Source organism: Protomyctophum bolini (genome assembly GCF_963924005.1).
Source record: "Protomyctophum bolini genome assembly, chromosome: 2".
Classification (NCBI taxonomy): domain Eukaryota; kingdom Metazoa; phylum Chordata; class Actinopteri; order Myctophiformes; family Myctophidae; genus Protomyctophum; species Protomyctophum bolini.
Window position 1 is genome coordinate 48,907,101 of NC_137863.1, and position 12,244 is coordinate 48,919,344.

Here is a 12,244-nt window from a genome sequence, read left to right on the forward strand (position 1 = left end):
TCTGTTATTGCTGAAAGTATTTGTTCTATTTTCATGTTTTTCTTTAAGTAACAAGTAGATGCTTGGGCTATTGTAAATACATTCTGTTGAAAAGTTTACCAGTGAATGTTGCATTGGTAAAAGCGGGATAGGAGTTATATTAAAGTCTACTCGTGAATCAATTCACTATGGGTTAGGTCCATTCTTGGACGTAAGACAGAAGAAATCTTATACACTCACGTTCTAATGATATTAGGACGGGCTTTTTTTTTACGTCATGACGCAGTGCACGTACGTCCCTCCCCCGAGGGTATAAACACCTGCGCTGCTCATGGGCGTCATTCGTTTTCTTCTTCTGCGTTAGACAGACAAGCTTGAATCATCACGAGAAAGACCAAACTCCTAAAAGCTTGAATCATCACGAGAAAGACCAAACTCCTAAAAATATCTCAAAGAGGACGAGTGACACTGGTAAGTTGCTCGGTACCACGAGGTGGAATTTGCGTTTTTCGCTAGTGTTTTTAAGCTACACTCACGAAGAAAATATACTAAAAAAGGATATTGCTGTTTGTCTCCGTGTTCGACCGGACCAAATAGAGCAATTTCCAACACGTGTGGCTAGCTAGAAGCAGCTAACACTTCAGTTAAACACGTGTAGCTTGCTAGAAGCAGCTAACACTCAGTTAAACGCTAGCCCAGTTTGTAACAAGCTAGCGTTAGCATCCCTTGTCGAGGCTTAATAAACCCACAAATCTCTCCTTTTTCCCCGTAGGAAATGGCGGAAGGGACAGCAGCGAGGTCCAAGGCGGAGGCCCGTCGCTATCGGCGAGGGGCCGTACCCCTACCCCAAAAGCTATGCCGCACAGAACACTGCGGTAACTTGATGTCAGGGATGGACCGGCACACCACGTGCCTTTATTGCCTGGGGCTCGACCACGCCAACGAGGCGGTGAGCCTCCCAGGGAAATGCCCCATGTGCACGGAGACTTCTCACCACATGAAGCAGCGACGCCGTAGGCGAGCCCGCCAGTATTTCTTGTCTACAATAGACGACCTCCTCTACGAGGAAGGGGACGACGATGAGGAGGAGGAGGAGTACGAACCCCCGCCGCCGGGTCCGACCGTCCACCCGGACGTTTACTCCAAACTGGGGGCTAGGCCGCGTACCAACAGCCGCGGCGCCTCCACGAGCGCGGCTGCTCCCCCCACGACCCAAGCGGTCACCTTCGCAGGCACAGCGGCAGTGCTGGGCGAACTCCCTTGGCCTCCCCCCCCCCTCTGCCACAGAGGGCCGCTCCTGGAGCGGACTGATGGACGAGCAGAGCCTCGTCGATGACCAGGGAGGCTACGGCTACGAAGGTGAGGAGGACCATTTCGATTGGGACGGATACGCTCAGCCGTACGAGACGGAGCAGGCCGAGAACGCCCCCGTCCCGTACGACAATGATGACGCCGTGGCCGTACTGATGGAAATAGCGCAAGGTCTCCCGCTCGCCGCAGCCCAGGCGGCCCCGATGGCGGTCGCTGACGCTGCAGCGGCGCCCGTCGAAGCAGCCCGGTACCCGACCTACTCCCCCGGGATGAGACAGAGCTGCTCGCGATTTACATGAAAGCGGCGCTCAGATGCGGACGACCATGGCCAGCTCCAGCCGCGTCCACTAACCCAGCTCAGGCTCTTCTATGGCAAGGCGTGAAGGCGGTTGCCGCCAAAACGCCAGAAAAACACCTACTACCCTACGCGGAGGGGGTGAGGGAATTCCTCACCCTCACGTGGGCGCGCCCAAACGCAGCTGATCCACCAAAGAACAGAGCCGCCTTTTCAGTCGACACAGCAGACCCCAAGGTGGCGGGACTGGACGGCATACCAGAGGTCGACCGTCTGCTGGCGGGATATCTAGTCAATCCTACCCGACCACAGTACTGCCCCGTGGGAAAAGACCCCGTTTTTCCAGACCAGAAGGACAGAGCGGCCTCAGCCTCGATCAGACGGATCTACAACCACCTCGCCGCCATAGCTAAGGCCTTGAACGCCGAAGCGCTCCTACAGGGCTCTCTCACTGTGCTGCTGGAGCTGGCAGGAGACGCCCCCACAGCTGAGCAGCAGGCCGAGATAAGACGTCTGAATGACGAGGCAAAACTTTTGACCAGGAACGCCGTCGAGTCCCTGGGCCGAGCCATGACGCTGTGCTTCATGCAGGAGCGCACGCGATGGGCGGACGTTTTTCCCACGACCGGGACACTCCGTGCCACTATCTTGGATCGGCCGGTAGCGCCGGTCAATAGCGCTACTCCAAGAGTTTTTAACAACCCCACGGACCTGTTCCAGGGAGCCTTAACAGAACTCATTGCTGCCGGGGAGGACAGCAAGAGGAACGCAGAAGGGCTGCGTCACCTGCAAGGCCAAGACCCACCCAGACGCGCCGCTCCTCCACACCGTCCACCAACGGGAGGATCAACCCGTCCACCGGCTGAGTGAGGCCACTCGAGGATGCCGTGGAGGCCCCGAGCAGAGCGGGGACAGCCCCGCGGTCAGCCCACAGATAGAGCGGCAGCCGGCCGTGCTCGCAGCCAGCAGCGAGAATATATTCCTCGGGGAGCTCCCCGTGGAAGAGGCTCCTACCGCGGACGGGGACGCGGACGCGCCAGATAACATGAGGAAATATTTTTTGGGGGGGACCAGAGAACCGTTCCCCCCATGCCCGAAGGTTCGAGCCTGGCTCTATGTGTAAAGGCCACGGGCCCCACGTCGGAGCCAGAGTTGAAAAGAGCGAGAATAGTGAACACGAACACTGTGAACATTCCGCATATTGTTGTTGCTGCTATTGTTCTAAAAAATACAAATGCACTTTCGTACAAGAAACGTTCAACGATTGTACAACACTGTTTCGTAATAAAAAAGCCTTTGATTACATCAACGCCTCATATATTACCACAAAACAAAATGAAACAACAAAATCGAACCCATACGGGCATTATGAGCTCACCGCAACGAGAGTCGCTAGGCCTCTCGACAGCGGTGAGACAGTGCTTAGGCACGGGCAATATGAGCCCACCGTGCAGAGAGTTTTTAGGCCTCTCGACAGCGGTGGGACAGTGCTTAGGCACGGGCAATATGAGCCCAACGTGCAGAGAGGTTTTAAGCCTCTCGAAAGCGGTGGGACGGTGCTGTGGCACGGGCAATATGAGCCCACTGCAGAGAGAACCACTAGGCTTCTCGACAGCGGTGGGACGGTGCTTAGGCACAAACATTACGAGCCCGCTGCGGAGAGGGCCATTAAGCCTCTCAGCAGCGGCGAGGCGGAGCTCCGGCCCTGTAGAAAGCATCAAGCTAGCTACGGGCTGGAAACGCCACAGCCACAAACTCTCCTCGCCAGCCCGATTAGGCAAGGAGAGAATCTCACCACAGGAGTACCGCGTCCGTTATGTCCCCAAACCACTAGAGAGTGCCGTCACTCCACGAATGTCACAGCCCATACTAGAGAATCCTCTAACACAATGCTTCCATCAATGGGAGCAGTGGCGGAAACTCCGTGGGTTCAGAGGCGCGACTGAACCCCCTGGCATTTTGGCAAAGGCGCGACTGAACCCACTGAAAAAGAAAACACTTTCCTCGTACTTTAAATGGTACGTCAATAAGCGACCGCCACAAAGCGACTGCTTTACTGTTTATCATTGATCATGTTGAAATGTTGCTGAAACAATTTAATGTGTTCTTCGTTGTGAACTGAAACACTGTGTTCATTAACAAACTGTAAATTAAGTACCAACCGAAAAAACAAACTCGTTTTTTTTCCACCGCTGGGGGGGGGGGGCGTGGCTGCATGAACCCCCTGCCGTTATAAGAACTTTCCACCACTGAATGGGAGCAGTGCGGTGCGTCCCCTTGGGTGTTACGCACAGTGAAGACGGGGTACAAACTACAGTTTGCACTGCCGCCTCCCAAGTTTGGGAAAATAATTCTCTCTCAAGTAAGGGGACAGGCAGCAGAAGTACTTCGGACAGAAATTCTCGAATTACTAGCCAAGAGGGCTGTCAGAGAGGTCCCTCTAGACCAACAAAACGACGGTTTCTACAGCCGCTATTTTCTGGTCAAGAAGAAGGAGGGGGGGCTACGACCAATACTGGATCTCAGAGCCCTCAACAAATATCTCAGAATTTTCAAATTCAAAATGCTGACGGCGACAACTCTACTACGTTCTCTGCGCCAGGGCGACTGGTACACCAGTATCGATCTCAAAGATGCCTATTTCCATATCCCAATTTATCCTCCACACAGGAAATTCCTGCGTTTTGGATTCGAAGGGAATATATACGAATATATGGATCTCCCATTCGGGATGTCACTATCCCCCAGGGTATTCGTGAAATGTACTCAAGCGGCACTAGCACCTCTGTGTCACCAAGGAGCCCGCATTGTCTCTTACATAGACGATCTCCTGCTGTGCGCAAGTTCACCAGCGGAGTTGCTGATCTGCACGAAAATTGTGATGAATCAGTTGTCCTCCCTGGGCTTTACTATAAATCATGCAAAAAGCACGATGACGCCTACCCAATCGATAGATTACATAGGCATAGCACTGAACTCCCTCTCTTTCTCAGCCAGACTGAGCCAGGAGAGGGTAGAATCGTTTCTCAAATGCATGGCGCTATTCAAAATAGGACACAGGGTGCCGTTCAGCCTGTGTCTGCGGATGGCAGGACTAATGGCGTCTGCCATCTCGCTAATACGTTTAGGCAGGCTATATATGAGACCGTTCCAAGAATGGATGCGGTCTCTACGTATCCCTACCAGCCGCCGACATCAGAAAGTCAGAGTGACGGCGGGGTGCGTTCAGGCTCTCAAATGGTGGGAAAACAGAGCCACGCTCACAGAGGGCGTCCCTATGGGGATAATCACATCCAGGAAAGTGGTTACGACGGACGCCAGCATGTCAGGATGGGGCGCCACGTTAGACGGTATGGCGACCAGAGGAGTGTGGGAGGGTGCTCTGAGGAACGCCCACATCAATTACCTGGAATTGATGTTCAATTCGAACCGTTCATTCATGGTCGCCACGTCCTAGTGAGGACAGACAATACTACTACGATGTGTTACATCAACAAACAGGGCGGACTCAAGTCCAAGGCCCTGCATCTACTAGCCCACAGGCTGATCATGTGGTGCGACACACACCTCCTCTCAATCAGAGCATGTCACGTACCGGGGCTCCTGAATGCAGGAGCAGATCTGCTATCCAGGGGCCAGCTCCGCTACGCGGACTGGTCTCTCCACCCAGAGGTGGCAGACCAGTTATGGGACAGGTTCGGCAGGGCCAAAGTGGACCTGTTTGCAGCAGCAGGGAACACGAAGTGTCGTCTGTTCTTCTCCATCAAGGGGAGCTCCTCACTGGGGCTAGATGCACTAGCTCACGAGTGGCCCCGGGACCTGCTCTATGCCTTCCCTCCCCTGTCACTGATACGACCCACCCTGGACAGGGTGAGGACTAAGGGCCTGCAGGTGGTTCTCATAGCCCCAGCCTGGGGGTCATGGAGGTCAGAGATAGCCTCCCTCCTATACGACCAGGCGTGGCAGCTTCCGCTACGGAAATATCTGCTCACACAGGCAGGGTACGAGATATTTCACCCTTGCCCTCAGACCCTAGATCTATGGGCCTGGCCCGTGAGAGGCTAAATTTAAGCGCTGAGGGTTTACCCCCGAATGTGATAGCCACAATTCAGGGCCTAGGGCCAGATCCACTAGGAAACAGTACGATGTTGCCTGGAAAGTTTTCGAGCGTTGGTGCGCAGGGAGACTAGGCCAAGAATTACCATTCCAGGCCTCAGTGAGAACGGTTCTGACCTTCCTACAAGGACTACTGGATGATGGGAAATCCCAATCCTCAATCAAGGTTAATCTGGCAGCTATTTCAGCATGTCATATTGGTGTGGGGGATAAAGTCCTGAGCGAACACCCACTCATACGACAGTATATGAGAGGGGTTAGGAAGGCCCGTCCGGTTACCAGGTCTATGGTTCCTCCTTGGGACCTATCATTGGTACTAGACGCCCTGACAAAGGCGCCTTTCGAACCACTGGAATCAGTTGAATGGAAATTTCTGACCCTTAAGACCGTTCTTCTTTTGGCTCTCACTACAGCTAAGAGAGTTAGTGATATGCAGGCGCTCTCAGTGAGTCCTGACTGCACTATCTTTAGTGAAGATAGAATGCGGGTCACAATAAAACCAAATCCGGCCTTCATACCCAAGAATTCAAGCCTGGCTAGTGTTCCGGTGGATCTAAGGTCTTTTCACCCACCTCCATTTAGAGTGGAGGAGGATGGGAGGTTGCACTGTCTATGCCCAGTACGAGCCCTACGGACGTACATGAATAGAGTGGCTCAATTCAGGAAGAGTAGCCAGCTGTTTGTGGCTTGGGGGGCCAGTGCGAAGGGAAAACCAGTCACTAAGGTACGGTTGTCCCAATGGATCGTGGAGGCCATACAGATAGCTTACTCCATGTCTGGGGTGGTGCCACCGGTGGGGTTGAGGGCACACTCCACTAGAAGTATCTCGGCATCCTGGGCACTCTATAAAGGTATTTCGATACAGGATGTCTGCACGGCGGCAAGTTGGTCATCGCCTTCGACCTTCGCCAGGTTCTACAACCTGGATGTGACAGAACCGTCTGTGGCACATGCGGTCCTACAGGTTGCTTCCCGCTGAGACATGTCCCCCGAAAAGACATATATGTATACATATATACATATATATATACATATAGAGTTAATAGATATAATGTGTATATGTACATAAATGGACATAGACATATATGGTTGTGTATAAATACATATGTATGTGCCTGTATAGGCACATATATATGTATAGAGTTAATAGATATAATGTGTATATGTACATAAATAGACATATACATATATGGTTATGTATGAATACATAAATAGTACAATAGTCGACCTAGCTCCATATACTCTGTAGTCTTTATATTAACAGCTAGGATAAAGGGCCAAGGATTTATAGATGGTTGCAACTATCTATGAGTCGGGCCTCAGAGCACATAAGATGACATGGTTCATCAGCTCCTTACGACTAGGATAAGGGACCGTGTGGACCGGGGGTCCATTTCGGTCCCGCCTCTTATAAGTAATTAGGTCTGTGACCTTTTGACCTCAACATTGTTGTCTCATAAGGGATGTGGCCATCACGCAGGTGATGTCACAGCCCAGGGGGGACACATGAGGATGGGTATGTTTTCTCGGTGATTTGAAGGGAGTTCATTAGGTCTCCCATAGTGAATTGATTCACGAGTAGACTTTAATATAACTGAAGGTTATGCAATAACCATGTGTAACCAAGTGTATCAAAGGATTTACTTTTGTATGACTACGCCACCTTGAGATAATTCAAGGAATTAAACAGACCAGTAAACTGGGTTCCCCACACAAAAAGTTTGTTATAATGACTTGAGACTTTGTTCCACAGAACGGAAATGTATTAATCAGTTAAGAGTATGAATACAAAACATCTATCATATATATATATAAGGCGTATACAAAACGTTTAATATCATATATATATAAGGCAAACAATCTCTTAAAAGCAGGTACAACACTATTGATAAAAGGGGGAGGCGAGGTTACATTTGGAGCCAGTGGGGCCAATAGGCAAAATAGTTAAAAGGCTATAAGGGTGAGCCAACCAACTAGAAAAACACACTAACCAATAAGATGACTAAGAAGCTAAAATAACAAATCACACGCACAGGCACAGCAAAGCACAGCACACAGCATACATGGAAACAACAGGAGCGACACCGTGAAAAGAGGTGCACAGCCAAACCTTAATCGTGGGCTAACGTGAGATCCCAGTGGTATAGCAACCCCTACGGCCAGTCAGCCAAACCGCCACTCGGCTCTCCTCGGCGTCCACATGAAACACTCGCCACCATGGGGGGGGGGGAAACAACAAATTAACAAAAGGAAACAGCTCAATAACCGAAAACAAACGAAATGGCTCAAAATACTAAAAGCAATAAAAACGTATGAACTCAAACTAAAAATAAACTAAAACAAAACAGCAGTGGCGATTACTTCAAGTGTCTGTGTTTTGTCATGTTATTCCTCCTTTACATGGCCTCGTCAACGTGACCTAAACCCTGACAACAGCATTAAACCAGCATAGGTGTATGACTCAGGTCTCAGGACCCACAGCCATGTAACCACCAAGAAGACTATTGTTTGGTAGACTACAAGGCCTTTAAATAGTAACACTGATTGGAAACCAGGAAGTGGCAGGGCAGCCAGTCTACGGTGGCCCCAAAGGCTCAATTTCAGCCGGCTACATTCACCCCCATTTTTTATTTTATTGTCGTCCCGACAATAACCTAGTGTAACACCAAGGCCTAAAAACTAATGATGTGGAGCTGCTCCCACCAGGTATCCGGGAGAGTGTAGCCGCACCCCCCATCTTCGCTGGCAGATTATGAGGATTGGAATGTTGGCCGGCTGTCTCCCGAGTCGACCTTCGTATGGCAACTGCTTCGCTAGGAGGGGCTGGTGGATACCCAGAGGCAGTTGGAGGGCTCAGCACTGGTTGATGTACAGGGGCAGTTGGGGGCCTCGGCACCACCAACGGACCAGTGGGGGGGATGTCACTGGCTGGGACACCAACTGGGCCTGGCCTTGTGGGATGAGCAGGGCCCACCATGATGTATAGCTCGTCGTCATCGTCTTCGTCTTCCTCGTCCCTCCGGCCGCAGGACTTTTGGTTCACCATGGGTTGGGCAACGGGATGGCTGCCTGGTACCGGTTTAATCATGGTGTGATTTACCTGCCGTGTTCGAGGCAAGTCCTGCTGTGGGGCTACGGTGTAAACGCAGCCGCCTGGCTTAGGGGGCTTGATGACCTGATGGGTGGCAGGAGCCCAAATGTCCTGGATCTTATTTCCCCCTCCGTTAGAGTGATCCCGTAGGTAGACCAGCTGGCCAACTGGCAACACCTCTTCCTGAGACAAGGCCTCTCCTGACCTAGGGGGCCTGGCACCAACTTTGGATCATCTGTCCCATGCCTGGCCAGTAACACCGCTGCCGGATAAGTTCCGTTGTTTGCTCTTTGCCCTCGTGTCCATAGTTTTGGTGTAGACGATGGAAAACCTCCTCTCTCAGACACTCTGGTAGTAATAGTTGATGGACATACCCCCCTCCATCTGGCCTTCTATACACCCTGTGCAACAGCCCATCCTTCAAGGTGAGTCGGTCCCACTGCTTCAGTAGACCCAGGGTTTCAGGAGGAAGATCTTGCTTCTCAAAGCGCCCAGGCCTCCGTTGTTCCTGCCAAAATGGCAGAAGAGCACCTATTGCCCGATCAGCAGCTTGTAGGGCAGCCAGTTCCGTGTTTGACCGCTCTGGAAGGGCAGAATTTACTACCTGGGAGGCTGTTAGCGGTTTCCCACATGCAGCTTTCTGGACCGTTGCAGATAGCGGGGATCTGGTACAGGTCTGTGCAAAGACACCCATGGGTTGGTAACCCCACGGCTGCTGGCTCTCTGAAGCAACCCGGGTGTCACCCTCTCTTTGGCTCTGTAGGGCTAGAAGGACCTGTGAAAATTTGTTAAGCTGCTCTTGTTGCTCCTGCAAGATTGTTTTAAGTTCTTTCATCTCTGCTGTAGTGGCAAGTACAGCAGGGTAACATCTACCTCTATGTAGATCTGTCCGCTCCTCTCGCTCCCAATGGATAGCCTCCGCCCTGATCTGTCGGAGGGAATAGTCAGGATGTTGACGTACCACCCGCTTCAACTCCCTGCGGAGGTCAGAGTCACAGACATTCTCAATAAACTGGTCACGCAGCAGGGTGGCATAAGTAGGCATCCCATCTGAGGAAGAACACTGGATTCTCTCCATTAGACAAGATAAAACATGGGAATACTTGAGTAATGATTCTCCCTCCAGCTGCCTCCTGGAAAAGAAGCTATGGTGAAGAGAGACCAATGGTTTAGTACAGCCATACAAATCCTGGAGAATAGACAGTATCTGTTCTGGGTCTTCTCTATCTGCTCTGGGCCTATACCTAATCTCATTTTTTGCCTCCCCCTCCAAATGGTCATAAATGAAATCCGCCTGGACATTAGGTCTTAGATGTCTGGCTCGTAGTGTAGCCCGTACCTCTTCAACCCAATCCTCTACTAAAATGCCTGATGTCCCCCTAAACAAAGGACATGGTCTCTCCCTACTAGGAACAAAAAGCAAATGTTCATGAGGCACATGGTCCCTTTTAACATAACCTGAGGGACTGGCAGATGTTGACTGGGAAGAATGAGACACTGCTTGATCACTCAGTAGCTGCTCCTTTTCAGCCTGCAGTTGCTGCACCAAGTCTCTCAGTTCCTGAAGCCCACTAGCCATGGCCAAAAACAAAGTCACTACAGGAAGAGGTTAGTCGTCAGACACTTCTTTTGACACACTGGAGAGGATGGGCACAATCAGCAGATCCCACGGAGCACCAACTGCTGTTTTGTTCTATAAATCTAAACAATCGAGCCATTTCAATAAAAGAAAAATTGAGCCATTTCCAACAAAAAGAGAAAAAAAATAATATGAACAAATGTCTCAAGTACCTTATTAAGTCCTGCCGACTGCGACAGATTGTAACCAAGTGTATCAAAGGATTTACTTTTGTATGACTACGCCACCTTGAGATAATTCAAGGAATTAAACAGACCAGTAAACTGGGTTCCCCACAAATGCAAGTTTGTTATAATGACTTGAGACTTTGTTCCACAGAACGGACATTTATTAATCAGTTAAGAGTATGAATACAAAACATCTATCATATATATATATAAGGCGTATACAAAACGTTTAATATCATATATATGTATATAAGGCAAACAATCTCTTAAAAGCAGGTACAACACTATTGATAAAAGGGGGAGGCGAGGTTACATTTGGAGCCAGTGGGGCCAATAGGCAAAATAGTTAAAAGGCTATAAGGGTGAGCCAACCAACTAGAAAAACACACTAACCAATAAGATGACTAAGAAGCTAAAATAACAAATCACACGCACAGGCACAGCAAAGCACAGCACACAGCATACATGGAAACAACAGGAGCGACACCGTGAAAAGAGGTGCACAGCCAAACCTTAATCGTGGGCTAACGTGAGATCCCAGTGGTATAGCAACCCCAAACCGCCACTCGGCTCTCCTCGGCGTCCACATGAAACACTCGCCACCATGGGGGGGGGGAAACAACAAATTAACAAAAGGAAACAGCTCAATAACCGAAAACAAACGAAATGGCTCAAAATACTAAAAGCAATAAAAACGTATGAACTCAAACTAAAAATAAACTAAAACAAAACAGCAGTGGCGATTACTTCAAGTGTCTGTGTTTTGTCATGTTATTCCTCCTTTACATGGCCTCGTCAACGTGACCTAAACCCTGACAACAGCATTAAACCAGCATAGGTGTATGACTCAGGTCTCAGGACCCACAGCCATGTAACCACCAAGCAGACTATTGTTTGGTAGACAACAAGGCCTTTAAATAGTAACACTGATTGGAAACCAGGAAGTGAAAGGGCAGCCAGTCTACGGTGGCCCCAAAGGCTCAATTTCAGCCGGCTACACATGGTTATATAAAGGATATGAGTGAATCAATTCACCAAATTGCCCTTCTAGCTTGTTAACGGCAGAAGGAGAAAGTATTACCGAATGACGCCCATGAGCAGCGCAGGTGTTTATACCCTCGGGGGAGGGACGTACGTGCAGTGCGTCATGACGTAAAAAAAAAGCCCGTCCTAATATCATTAGAACGTGAGTGTATAAGATTTCTTCTGTCTTACGTCCAAGAATGGACCTAACCCCATAGTGAATTGATTCACTCATATCCTTTATATAACCATGGTTATTGCATAACCTTCAGTTTAATACGTTTCATACTTCATCCTACTCCTTTTCGGACATTATTGTTTATTTTGTTGTTGTTTTAATGGATTTGTTTTCAAATTATGTTCGAAATAAACTTGTTAATTAATTCAAACTCATGATGACGCCCAAACGTGTCGCAACACAGCCCTTGGGTAGGCTATCTTGCCTGATGCCTTAACGCCTGATTACAATCTACTCTAGACATGGCAACGCCCAGCCAGCCTCTGATTGGCCTACCGACACTTCTTCCGTGGCGGGAAATAATAAAAGTACGGTATAATACAAGATAGTCTAATTATAGTAAACTAATACTATTCTACTAAAAAGGATAAAGATCAAGGGAAAA